Here is a 14,100-nt window from a genome sequence, read left to right as displayed (position 1 = left end):
TTGTGTTTCGGCCAAGGGGGAGAAGTAGTGTGTAGGTTGTGTGAAAATGAAGGAGTGAAGATGGGTTTATATAGGGGTGGAGAGAGGGGTAAGGTTCGGCCATTATGGGTGGGCTTGGGAGGGAAAGTGGTTTGAATTTGAATGGTAAGGTAGGTGGGGTTTTATGAAGGATGGATGTGAGTGGTGAAGAGAATGGTAGGATTTGATAGGTGAGGGGTTTTTGGGGAAGAGGTGTTGAGGTGATTGGTGAATGGGTGAAGAAGGGAGAGAGTGGTAGGTTAGGTGGGGATCCTGTGGGGTTCACAGATCCTGAGGTGTCAAGGATAATTCATCCCTGCACCAAGTGGCGAGCAAAAATGCTCCTTCTGCCAATCCTGGCATTAATCGCCGGGCTGGTGCCCATTTCTGGCATTTAACGCCAGCTTCTTGCCCATTCCTGGCGTTAAGCGCCAGTCTGGTGCCCCTTTCTGGCGTTATACGCACCGAATGGTGCCAAACTGGGCGTTAAACGCCCATTTGCTACCCTTACTGGCGTTTAAACGCCAGCAAGTTTTTCCTCCAGGGTGTGCTATTTTTCTTTCTACTTTTTATTCTATTTTTGCTTTTTCAATTGATTTTGTGACTTTCCATGATCATCAACCTATAGAAACATAAAATAACAAAGGAAAATAGATAAATATAACATTGGATTGCCTCCCAACAAGCGCTTCTTTAATGTCAGTAGCTTGACAGTGGGCTCTCAATGAGCCTCACAGATGTTCAGAGCAATGTTGGAACCTCCCAACACCAAACTTAGAGTTTGAATGTGGGGGTTCAACACCAAACTTAGAAGTTGGTTGTGGCCTCCCAACACCATACTTAGAGTTTGACTGTGGGGGCTCTGTTTGACTCTGTTTTGAGAGAAGCTCTTCATGCTTCCTCTCCATGGTTACAGAGGGATATCCTTGAGCCTTAAACACAAGGGATTCTTCATTCACTTGAATGATCAATTCTCCTCTGTCAACATCAATCACAGCCTTTGCTGTGGCTAGGAAGGGTCTGCCAAGGATGATGGATTCATCTATGCACTTTCCAGTCTCTAGGACTATGAAATCAGCAGGGATGTAATGGTCTTCAACCTTTACCAGAACATCCTCTACAAGTCCATAAGCTTGTTTTCTTGAATTGTCTGCCATCTCTAGCGAGATTCTTGTAGCTTGTACCTCAAAGATCCCTAGCTTCTCTATTACAGAGAGAGCCATGACGTTTATGCTTGACCCTAGGTCACATAGAGCCTTCTCGAAGGTCACGGTGCCTAATGTACAAGGTATTGAGAACTTCCTAGGGTCTTGTCTCTTTTGAGGTAATCTCTACCTAGTCAAGTCATCCAGTTCTTTGGTGAGCAAAGGGGGTTCGTCCTCCCAAGTCTCATTACCAAATAACTTGTCATTTAGCTTTATGATTGCTCCAAGGTACTTAGCAACTTGCTCTTCAGTGACATCTTCGTCCTCTTCAGAGGAAGAATACTCATCAGAGCTCATGAATGGCAGAAGTAAATCCAATGGAATCTCTATGGTCTTAGTGTGAGCCTCAGATTCCCATGGTTCCTCATTAGGGAACTAATTGGAAGCCAGTGGACGTCCATTGAGGTCTTCCTCAGTGGCAATCACTGCCTCTTTCTCCTCTCCAAATTTGGCCATGTTGATGGCGTTACACTCTCCTTTTGAATTCTCTTCTGTATTGCTTGGAAGAGTACTAGGAGGGAGTTCAGTAACTTTCTTACTCAGCTGACCCACTTGTGCCTCCAAGTTTCTAATGGAGGACCTTGTTTCAGTCATGAAACTTTGAGTGGTTTTGATTAGATCAGAGACCATGGTTGCTAAGTTAGAGTGGCTCTGCTTAGAATTCTCTGTCTGTTGTTGAGAAGATGATGGAAAAGGCTTGCCATTGCTAAACCTGTTTCTTCCACCATTATTGTTGTTGAAACCTTGTTGAGGTCTCTGTTGATCCTTCCATGAGAGATTTGGATGATTTCTCCATGAAGGATTATAGGTGTTTCCATAGGGTTCTCCCATGTAATTCACCTCTTCCATTGATGGGTTCTCAGGATCATAAGCTTCTTCTTCAGATGAAGCGTCCTTAGTACTTCCTGGTGCAGCTTGCATTCCAGACAGACTTTGAGAAATCGTATTGACTTGCTGAGTCAATATTTTATTCTGAGCCAATATGGCATTCAGAGTATCAATCTCGAGAACTCCTTTCTTCTGATTCGTCCCATTGTTCACATGATTCCTTTCAGAAGTGTACATGAATTGGTTATTTGCAACCATTTCAATGAGTTATTGAGCTTCTGCAGGTGTCTTCTTCAGATGAAGAGATCTTCCAGCAGAGTTGTCCAATGACATCTTGGACAGTTCAGACAGACCATCATAGAAGATACCTATGATGCTCCATTTAGAAAGCATGTCAGAAGGACACTTTCTGATCAATTGTTTGTATCTTTCCCGAGCTTCATAGAGGGATTCACCTTCCTTCTATCTGAAGGTTTCGACTTCCACTCTAAGCTTACTCAATTTTTGAGGTGGAAAGAACTTTGCCAAGAAGGCATTGATTAGCTTTTCCCAAGAGTTCAGGCTTTCTTTAGGTTGTGAGTCCAACCATATCCTAGATCTGTCTCTTACAGCAAAAGGGAATAGCATAAGTCTGTAGACCTCAGGGTCAACCCCATTAGTCTTGACAGTGTCACAGATTTGCAAGAATTCAGCTAAAAACTGATGAGGATCTTCCAATGGAAGTCCATGGAACTTGCAATTTTGTTGCATTAGAGAAACTAATTGAGGCTTAAGCTCAAAGTTGATTGCTCCAATGGCAGGGATAGAGATGCTTCTCCCATAGAAGTCGGGAGTAGGTGCAGTAAAGTCACCCAGCACCTTCCTTGCATTGTTGTTGTTTTCGGCTGCCATGTCTTCTTCTTGTTTGAAGATTTCTGTTAGGTCCTCTACATAGAGTAGTGCTTTAGCTTCTCTTAGCTTTCGCTTCAAGGTCCTTTCAGGTTCAGGGTCAGCCTCAACAAGAATGCTTTTGTCTTTGCTCCTGCTCATATGAAAGAGAAGAGAACAAGAAAATATGGAATCCTCTATGTCACAGTATAGAGATTCCTTGAGATGTCAGAGGAAAAGAAGAATAGAAGGAGGAGGTAGAAGAAGAAGAATTTGAACTTATCGAATATAGTGGAATAGTGGAGGAATAGTGGATGTGAGAAGAGCGGAAGAATTTTCGAAAATAAATTAAAAGATTTTGAAGAAATTTTGAAAAATTGAAGAATGATTCTCGAAAATTAAAGTTGGGAAAGAAATAAAGTGATTTTTGAAAAAGATTTTGAAATTAGAAATCAAAAAGATTGAAAATTATTTGGAAAAAGATGTGATTAAGAAGATATGATTGAAGAGTTATGGTTTTAAAAAGATATGATTGAAAAGATATGATTGAGAAACAATTTAAAAAGATTTGATTTTTAAAATTAATGACTTGGCTAACAAGAAATTTAAAGGATATGATTCAAACATTAAACCTTTCTTAACAGAAAAGGCAACATACTTGAAATGTTGAATCAAATCATTAATTGTAGGCAAGTATTTTTGAGAATGGAAAGAAATTGATTTTGAAAATATATGATTGAAAAGATATGGTTTGAAAAAGATTTGATTTTGAAAAATTATGAAAACTTGAAAAAAAATTTGAATTAAAAACAAAATCTTCCCTCTTGTATCATCCTGGCGTTAAACGCCCAGAATGGTATCCATTATGGCATTTAACGCCCAAAATGCTACCCTTTTGGGCGTTAAACGCCCAGCCAGGTACCCTGGCTGGCGTTTAAATGCCAGTTTTCCTTCTTCACTGGGCGTTTTGAACGCCCAGCTTTTTCTGTGTAATTCCTCTGCTGCATGTTCTAAATCTTCAATTCTCTGTATTATTGACTTGAAAAGACACAAATTAAAAATTTTTTTTTGAATTTTTAATGATGAGGAATAATCAAAATGCAACTAAAATCAAATAAACAATGCATGCAAGACACCAAACTTAGAAGTTTGTATACTATTGACACTAACAAATTGAGAATGCATATGAGAAACAACAAAACACTCAAGACAAGAGAATTTAAAGATCAGAGTAAGGAAATCATCAAGAAAAACTTGAAGATCAATGAAGAACATAATGCATGTAATTTTCAAAAATTAGAATAATAAAGACATGCAATTGACACCAAACTTAAAATTAGACACTAGACTCAAACAAGAAACATAAAAATATTTTTGATTTTAAGATTTTATAAATTGTGATCATCAATGGCGCCATCAACATGGTACGCTCAATTGCAATCTCAACTCTTTATCACAACTTCGCACAATTAACCAGCAAGTGCACTGGGTCGTCCAAGTAATAAACCTTACGCGAGTAAGGGTCGATCCCACGGAGATTGTTGGTATGAAGCAAGCTATGGTCATCTTGTAAATCTCAGTCAGGCGGATTCAAATGGTTATGGAGGATTAATGATTGAAAGATAAATAAAACATAAAATAAAGATAGAGATACTTATGTAATTCATTGGTGAGAATTTCAGATAAGCGTATGGAGATGCTCTGTCCCTTCCGTCTCTCTGCTTTCCTACTGTCTTCATCCAATCCTTCTTACTCCTTTTCATGGCAAGCTGTATGTTGGGCATCACAGTTGTCAATGGCTACAGTCCCATCCTCTCAGTGAAAATGTTCAACGCGCTCTGTCATAGCACGGCTATTCATCTGTCGGTTCTCGATCATGTCGGAATAGAATCCAGTGATTCTTTTGCGTCTGTCACTAACGCCCCACAATCGCAAGTTTGAAGCTTGTCACAGTCATTTAATCCCTGAATCCTACTCAGAATGACACAGACAAGGTTTAGACCTTCCGGATTCTCAAGAATGGCCGCCAATGGATTCTAGCTTATATCACGAAGATTCTGATTAAGGAATCCAAGAGATATCCACTCAATCTAAGGTAGAACGGAGGTGGTTGTCAGGCACACGTTCATAGGTGAGAATGATGATGAGTGTCACGGATCATCACATTCATCTAGTTGAGGAACAAGTGATATCTTAGAACAAGAATAAGCTGAATTGAATAGAAGAACAATAGTAATTGCATTAATACTCGAGGTACAGCAGAGCTCCACACCTTAATTTATGGTGTGTAGAAACTCTACCGTTGAAAATACATAAGAACAAGGTCTAGGCATGGCCGAATAGCCAGCCTCCCAAAGAGGGTTCAATCATAAAAACATGATCAAAAGATGATCCGAAGATTGAAAGATTCCTCTAAATACAATAGCAAAAGGTCCTATTTATAGAGAACTAGTAGCCTAGGGTTTACAGAAATGAGTAAATGACGTAAAAATCCACTTCGGGGCCCACTTGGTGTGTGCTTGGGCTGAGCATTGAAGCTTCCATGTGTAGAGACTTTTCTTGGAGTTAAACGCCAGCTTTTGTGCCAGTTTGGGCGTTTAACTCCCACTTTTATGCCAGTTCCGGCGTTTAACACCGGGAATTCTGAAGCTGACTTAGAACGCCTGTTTGGGCCATCAAATCTCGGACAAAGTATGGACTATTATATATTGCTGGAAAGCCCTGGATGTTTACTTTCCAACGCAATTGAGAGCGCGCCAATTGGGCTTCTGTAACTCCAGAAAATTCACTTCGAGTGCAGGGAGGTCAGAATCCAACAGCATCTGCAGCCCTTTTCAGCCTCTGAATCAGATTTTTGCTCAGGTCCCTCAATTTCAGCCAGAAAATACCTGAAATCACAGAAAAACACACAAACTCATAGTAAAGTCCAAAAAAGTGAATTTTAAATAAAAACTAATAAAAATATAATAAAAACTAACTAAAACATACTAAAAGCATACTAAAAACAATGCCAAAAAGTATATAAATGATCCGCTCATCAACAGCTCTTGACAACAAATGGAATTAAGGAAATATGAATCCTAACTAGCAATCAAACAAACAAACAATCGAGAGAAATTGCAAGTATGTACATATACACATATTCACACTAAACAATAACATGGCACACATAAGCAACTCCCTGGCAACGGCGCCATTTTGATGAACGTTATTTTTATGTTGATATATGACGAGCGGATAATTTATACGCTTTTTGGCATTGTTTTTAGGTAGTTTTTAGTAAGTTCAAGCTACTTTTAGGGATGTTTTTATTAGTTTTTATGTTAAATTCACATTTCTGGACTTTACTATGAGTTTGTGTGTTTTTCTGTGATTTCAGGTAATTTCTGGCTGAAATTGAGGGACTTGAGCAAAACTCTGAAAAAGGCTGACAAAAGGACTGCTGATGCTGTTAGAATCTGACCTCTCTGCACTCGAAATGGATTTTCTGGAGCTACAGAACTCCAATTGGCGCGCTCTTAACGGCGTTGGAAAGTAGACATCCAGAGCTTTCCAGCAATATATAATAGTCCATACTTTATTCGGAAATTGACGACGTAACTTGGCGTTGAACGCCAAGTACATGCTGCTGTCTGGAGTTAAACGCCAGAAAAACGTCATGATCCGGAGTTGAACGCCCAAAACACGTCATAACTCGGAGTTCAACTCCAAGAGAAGCCTCAGCTCGTGGATTGATCAAGCTCAGCCCAAGCATACACCAAGTGGGCCCCGGAAGTGGATTTATGCATCAATTACTTACTCATGTAAACCCTAGGAGCTAGTTTATTATAAATAGAACATTTAACTATTGTATTAGACATCATGGGGACAATTAGTTCTCAGATCATGGGGGCTGGCCATTCGGCCATGCCTGAACCTTTTACTTATGTATTTTCAACGGTGGAGTTTTTGCACACCATAGATTAAGGGTGTTGAGCTCTGCTGTACCTCAAGTTTCAATACAATTACTGTTACTTTTTATTCAATTCTATCTTATTCTTATTCCAAGATATTCATTCGCACCCAAGAACATGATGAATATGATGATTGTGACACGCATCATCATTCTCAATTATGAACGCGCATGATTGACAACCACTTCCGTTCTACCTTAGGCCGGGCGCATATCTCTTAGATTCCCCAACAGAATCTTTGTGGTATAAGCTAGATAGATGGCGGCATTCATGAGGATCCGGAAAGTCTAACCTTGTCTGTGGTATTCCGAGTAGGATTCCGGTAATGAATGACTGTGACGTGCTTTAGACTTGCAAGTGCTGGGCGTTAGTGACAAACGCAAAAGAATCAAGGGATTCTATTCCAGCAGGAGCGGGAGCCAACCAGTGATTAGCCGTGCTGTGACAGAGCGCGTGAGCGTAGTTTTCACTGCGAGGATGGGATGTAGCCTTCGGCCAGTGTGATGCCTCCAGACGATTAGCCATGCGAGTGACAGCGCAGAGGACCATTTTCCTGAGAGGATACAAAGTAGCCATCGTCGAATGGTGAACCCCTATATACAGCTTGCCATGGAAAGGAGTAAGAAGGATTGGAAGAGAGAGTAGTGAAGCAGAGTTTCAAGAGGAGCACAGCATCTCCATACGCTTATCTGAAATTCCCACTCTTGATTTACATAAGTATTTCTATCCTCTTTATTTTCTATTTTAGTATTAATTTTCGAAACCATAAACCAATTTAATCTGCCTAACTGAGATTTACAAGGTGACCATAGCTTGCTTCATACCAACAATCTCTGTGGGATCGACCCTTACTCACGTAAGGTTTATTACTTGGACGACCCAGTACACTTGCTGGATAGTTGAACGGAGTTGTGAATTCAACTGGTGCCATAATAATGATTTCATACAAGTACAAAAGAATATGGATCACAATTTCGTCCACCAATATAGAAATGGTAGTAAGTCCAATCGTCAGTATAGTCTAACCAACACACAAATTCTACATCAAACAATTCTACAATCTATAATCGAGAGTATTAGTCCCGAGTCGTCCTCCCTAGGAATTTCCTTAGAATGCACATTATTGATTAGGAAGTCTTTTGTGATTTTTGAGAGTTGGTATGAGAATGTATGCTAACAAAAAGTAAACAACAATCAATCAAGATAAAAGCTTGGCCACGGGTGAGCATTGGAAATTCCATCATTATAGTTTCCTTCAATTGTGATAACAATTGAGTGTTGCGTCACTTAGTTAACCCCTAATTATGGAGAAAAGGTAAGTGAAAGTAACTAACTTGAGTCACAAGTCCTAGCCTAACCTTTGGGAAGTCTAGCTTTAGTGCACTCCAAGCCAATTAGCAATTCTCAATTCTCAATCAATAATTGATATCCCCTACTCAAGTGTCTCCAATAACTCAACTCCTAAGCCAAGTAAGGGAATTCTACTCCATAGCTAGGGTTATCATTTAATCAAACATTTGGTGAGCATTCATAAGAGACATTATGAATTTGAGGAAAAGAAATTGAATTTAAACTATCTATCTTAAACAATCATCAACAATTAACAATTGGAATCAATGAACGTGAAAATACCTCAATTCACTAATCCAAATCAAGTAACAACGTATTTATAGATCTAGAGTAAATGAATCAAAAGAACACAAATTGAGAGTGGGAGAAGAGTAGATCTATAACTTGTAACTAAGAAAAAGTGAATTAGCAAATGATCTCACCAAGAAATCAAAGGAGAATTGCAATGGAGAATGAAATTCTAGAGAAAAGTGGGAGTTTCTCTCTCTACCCAATGTAACCAACTAATGAAAATATCTAGAAAAATGTAAGAATGAGTGAATGGATCCCAAGCCCTTCAATCCTTGGTCTTCTTATGCTTCTCCCGCCAGAACTCTGCCCCAAAACAGGGTTAGTAACTGCCTAAAATCGCTGGTCACGTTTTCTTCTTAAAAATCATGTGCGTACACGCCAGGTGCGCGTGAACGTCCTTGCTCATAATTCCAAAGATCCAATTTTCATAATCCTTCCCTTTATGCATGCTTCCATCCTCTCCTCTAAGCCACCCTAGCCCTATAATCTCTGAAATCACTCAACGCACGGATCACGATATCGAATGGTAATAGAGGAGGATTAAAATATATCTAATGCAATGCAAAAGAAGCATGTTTTCATTCATGAGGCAAAATTGGGAGAGGAACACAAAATCATACATTTTTATATGAATAAGTGTGAAAGATCATTGATAAAACCCTCAAAATTTATACAAGAGAAACCCTAAAAATGGGGTTTATCAGTCTCCTAGAATTTTCCTGGTCGGAGTCCGCTTTTTATTACGTGCAGTTCCACCTCGGGATGGAGATCGGGTATACTCATGGCTATCTTTGCGAAGCGCATCATGTAGTCTCTAAGGCTTTCATGCTGGCCCTATTTGATTGTGTTTAGGTAATCGGAGTCATGTAGATAGATGGCCGATCCAGCAAAATTCTCCTCGAAGGGCTTTGATATGTCTTGAAATAGAGAAATAGAACCTACAGGCAAAGAGCAAAACCAATCAAGTGCAGGACCATCTAGAAAATGACATAAAACTTTATTAGATGCACCATTTACTATCATTATGGAGGTGAACTTTTTGATGTATTTCTTCGGATCACCTAACCTATCATAGGGGGTTAGTGTGGTCAGCAGAGTGAACCTCCTGGGCAACACGAAATTCATCACCTCGGCCGTGAATGGCCCAGGGGAGCTTACTTGGTTGTCATCCTCGTCTACTGGCCGAGCTTCCTCATTGTGCTCGGGTTGCTTTTCTTCGTGCCGAGTAGTTTCGGAGACATACGTCGGCCCTGACTGATGCTCGGCTTCTTCTGTTCGTTCTTGTCGATCATTGTTATTTTTTATCTGGGTATTATTCAAATTAGCAATCTGATTTCCATTCTTTAGTTATTCGGCCATGCACTGGTTGGCTTGCCGTAACTCGGTCACCATCTGAAGAAGTTCAGATGGTGTGGGTGGAAGTTGCTCAGCCATGGCTCCAGGTGATAATCTCGAGGCCAACGATATAGAGAAAAAAATTATATTTTTGGCCCCACGGTGGGTGCCAATTGTTCCTGTGTAGATGCCTGAAGGGGGCTCGGCTTCTGGGAGTTGGCGCCGAGTTGTTATCTTCAGTGTCGATCTATGAGCCTTGAGAAAGTTCGAGCTTCACTCCTGGAGAGATGTCCAATCGTGCAGAGCGCGAGCAAAAAATAAGGGGGGAGTGTACCTGCAAAGGCACTCCGAAGCTTAAGTTAGTATTGAGAAATCAATGTGTCCCTTTAGAATAGAACGTCGTACCTTTATATATGAAGTGGAGAAGATCGGTTACGTTTCTGTATTATCGTCGGTTGTTAAAGAGCAATAAACAGGTCTTAATGAGTTTGGTTGTTTTGATTCTAGTACATGGTCCGTTAAGTCTGTGCATAACGCCGAGCTTATAGCGTGTTTTGCCGAGTTATGACACATAATACCGAGTTATGATGATAGTTTTATAACGGTCGGATCAAATAATAATAATAAACCTACCAATTTTAATATGCTTAACATGCCATTTTGTTATATTATATGCATGAAGATGTCATAAATGTTTGATTACATATAACTCAGTTGTGTTATTTTTAATGGGTTAATATTTAAATTGGTCTTTAAAGTCATAGTCACTCTTCAACTGAGTCTCTAAAATTTTAATTTACTCAATTTGGTCTCGTCAATTTAGCATTCATAACTCAGTTAGTTCTTGATTTTGTTTTTGTCACAGAATTCATTAATGGTGTGCTGAGAGGGACTGACAGCTACTTTGTTAGACTTTTTAACGACTATCTGAAGTAGGAACTGAATATTTTTTTTACTTCAATTTACTCCCTACAAAATACTAAAAATATAATTCTAATTTCACATAAGGGTTTTATCAGTTTCTTAGAAAGGAGAGAAAATTAAAGTAAAAAATTTTAATTGGCGACTATAATGGTGGTCAATCTATCTCAGTACATCATTAACAATTCTGTGATGAAAATAAGATCAGAAATTAACTAACAGGAGTCATAGATACAAATTTAAAAATTTAAATTAAATAAATTAAAACTTTAAAGATCATATTGAAGTGCAAGTGTTACTTCACGAACCAATTTTAGTATTAATTCTGTTTCTAACACATCAAACGTTTGTCGATTCAATGTACGAAACAAAACTAAGTTCAAAAAACATTTCCTCAATATAACTTTAAGGCTTGTTTGTTAATATAACACTAGATGCACGTTATAGTCGTCAGATTTGAACGAAAGAATAAACTATCAATTAAACCTCACTGATAGCATTAATTTTAGCATGAGCTATGAGATTAGTGTTCCTTAAAATGGTGTTATCACAGCTCACAACTACTACGTCATTTCTAACAACAGCACCAAATGGATGTCCATCGCCACATTCAACAGCTATATATGGTTCTTCAACTGCTTTTGTTTGGAACTTGTTATCTCTATCCTGTAAAGCTGATGTAAAACAGAGAAAATAACACCAATGTATGGTAATCAGTATGCAACTATTCTTGCTTCCATTGTAAATTAGAGATACTGTTACAATCCAAGACACAGAAAAAATACAAGTCATTTTTAAATCCTCTCTGGTATCTCTTGACAGAAAAAGTCATGAACTGTTCTGAGTTTGACTCTCTAATCCAACTAAGAGATAGTGTTACAATCCAACACAGCACACTTGACTTGAAGTTGACAAATAACTGAAGAGGATTAATGTTTGCAATGATGTCGTCATTTACCATTAGAAAAAAAAAAGAAAAAAAATAAAGAGAAGCAAAAGGCATGCCAAGATTTGCTATTTGAACATGGTAATCAATGAACACATAGTGTTCCGAGGGTTACCTGAAACAGTGAGGTCGATCTTGGATGAGATCTTTTGGTGTGGTCGGAGCTGCCATGTCCGACATGTTGGAGCTTGAGATGCTGCTAATCTTTGATTTTCGGAAGGGGGTGGTACCTGCAAGAGACTTCGAACTTTAAATTAGCACGGACTTTAAGCAAATTTTTTGTAGAATTAGAATATGAGTTATACCTGGGTGCTCCAGTGTATTTATAGTAGTATGGAGTGACCTTCCTTGAGATAAGTTTAGTTATCCTATCTTATCTTTTGTGGGTGAAATTACTTATCTTTTGGCCAGCCGCCTTCAGGTGGACTGTGACCCTTTGCTTTGGGCCTTCTTGGGCCTCTGTAGTGATTTGGCCAAGCTCTTTAAGAAGAGGTCGGTAACGAGCCAACCTTACAAGAGGTCGGCCGTTTTTGTCTTTGTCCAACCCGGACCATATAGCTCAGTCCAGGGTAAAAATAGTGCCCCTGCTTGAGCTTCGATCTTTCTGTGAGGTTGTGCTCGTTTCTGAGCTTCGACCTCTTTTGGGGAAGTCGTGCTCAAGCATCTTCTTAGTTGTATTTGGTACATCTCTTTCTCGAGCAAGTTTCGCATCTTTAATGATTTTTAAAACGGGAAGCGCTTTAAATGTAACGTCATTTTCCAAGTGCATCAGTTTGGGTTAAAATGAGCGCTTTTAAAGCCTCTTAATAGGGCTTTTAATTCCCGTTGCCGTTTCATTCCCCGCTTAATTTGAAATTGAAAGAAAAAGGGTTAGACTTTGTCTTCAGTTTCTTGTTTCATTTGCTCAATGAGAGAAACTTCCTTTCATTCATCTTCTGCTTGCCCCAGCACTCCAAGATTGTTCCTTTCATGGATTTTTGAAGTTTCCATCTCTTGGTGAAGATTGTTCGTGGCTTACTGCTAGCATATTCGTCTTCTTTTGCAGGTTGGTGCTTTGCTTCGTATCCTTTCTCATTTTTACATGCTTTAATTGTCGTCATTCTTTGCGCTTTAATCTTACATGCTTTCCTTTTGTAAAAAGTTTTGATCTTTACTGAGTCTGAAGGTTAAAAGGATGAAGCTTTCTTGGCAATTTTGTATGCCTTTGTTTCTTCAAAGTTGCAACCTTTTTACTTCTCCGTTGTTGATATCTGGGTTTCTATTTTCTTTCTTGTGTTTTTCTTTTGTTTGAGAGGGTTAAGGATTTGGCTTTGCGTTATTTTTTCTGCATTATTTTTTATACTGTTGCCTCCAAAGGGTGCTTCTGGGCTTCTGGTGTTGATCTCTTTTGCTTTGTGTGAATTTTGGGGTGCCCTTTTGCTGCCCTAGTTGTTGCTTGTTGGTTGTTTCTTCCTTTGCTGCTTCTATCAGAGTTGTTTCAATAGTGAACCCTTTGCTTTATTTCTTCTCGTAAGAACATTGTCGAGATGTCCACAAAGGTCCCTGCTGGTATGGCCAATTGGTTAGACTCTATAATGTTGATGTGTGTCACTGTGGCCGACCCTGAGTATTGTGAGAAACTTAGGCAGTTTCATAGAATCTGTGAGCATAGGGAGGATGAGAAGAATTATGAACTGGTATTGCCCGACCCTAAGGAGAGAGTTAGTTTTCCTCCTTTAGTTCGGACAGAGCGTCCCTTATTTTATGCCTATGACTATTTCTTTAGCCAGCTAGGTATTATCCTTCCTTTTACCGCCTTTGAAACCGAACTCTTATGGAACTGTAATGTGGCCCCTTCACAGCTTCATCCGAACTCTTAGGCCTTTATAAAGATTTTCCAGCTGTTATGTCAAGAACTAGGTGTCCGTCCTTCTCAGTCCCTTTTTCTCTACTTGTTTGTGCTGACCAAGCCTGGAGTGGGCAAGAAGAAGACTTCTTGGATCTCCTTTAGGGCTACCCAAGGGAGGAAGGTTTTCTCAATGTTTGATGAATCTTTTCGTGACTTTGAAAACTACTATTTTAAAGTCCGAGCTATTGAGGGTGTTCACCCTTTCTTTTTGGATGAAAATAATGAGTCAACTTTCCTTTATGGTGGCAAAAAGACCATGTAGCCCTAAAATACCATTGTGAGAGTTTAGACGAAGTAGAACAGGCCTTTGTGGGTGTTTTGGAGGAGCACTGGGGGGAACCTCCTCACCTGGATACTAAGAAGTTTTTGGGGGATCCCACTCTCCTCCGTTCCAAGTTAGGTAGTGCCCGAGCTCTTCTTTTGCATGGCTTCCCTTCAGAGATGGTTGCATCCTCAAATTCGATGAAGGCTTTCCGAAAAGCCAAGAAGGTCGTGGCT

At 39.5% G+C, this 14,100-nt stretch overlaps 1 pseudogene; it reads right to left on the bottom strand.

Annotated features, from left to right (window-relative positions):
• The window catches only part of LOC130949535 (guanosine deaminase-like), an 82,257-nt pseudogene extending 69,443 nt beyond the window's left edge, over positions 1-12,814 (bottom strand).
• Positions 12,815-14,100: the final 1,286 nt, after the last annotated feature.

The sequence above is a fragment of the Arachis stenosperma genome, chromosome 9, assembly GCF_014773155.1.
Source record: "Arachis stenosperma cultivar V10309 chromosome 9, arast.V10309.gnm1.PFL2, whole genome shotgun sequence".
In the NCBI taxonomy this organism is placed as follows: domain Eukaryota; kingdom Viridiplantae; phylum Streptophyta; class Magnoliopsida; order Fabales; family Fabaceae; genus Arachis; species Arachis stenosperma.
The sequence above is the reverse complement of the archived record's forward strand: the minus strand, read 5'-3'. Positions and strand labels throughout refer to the sequence as shown.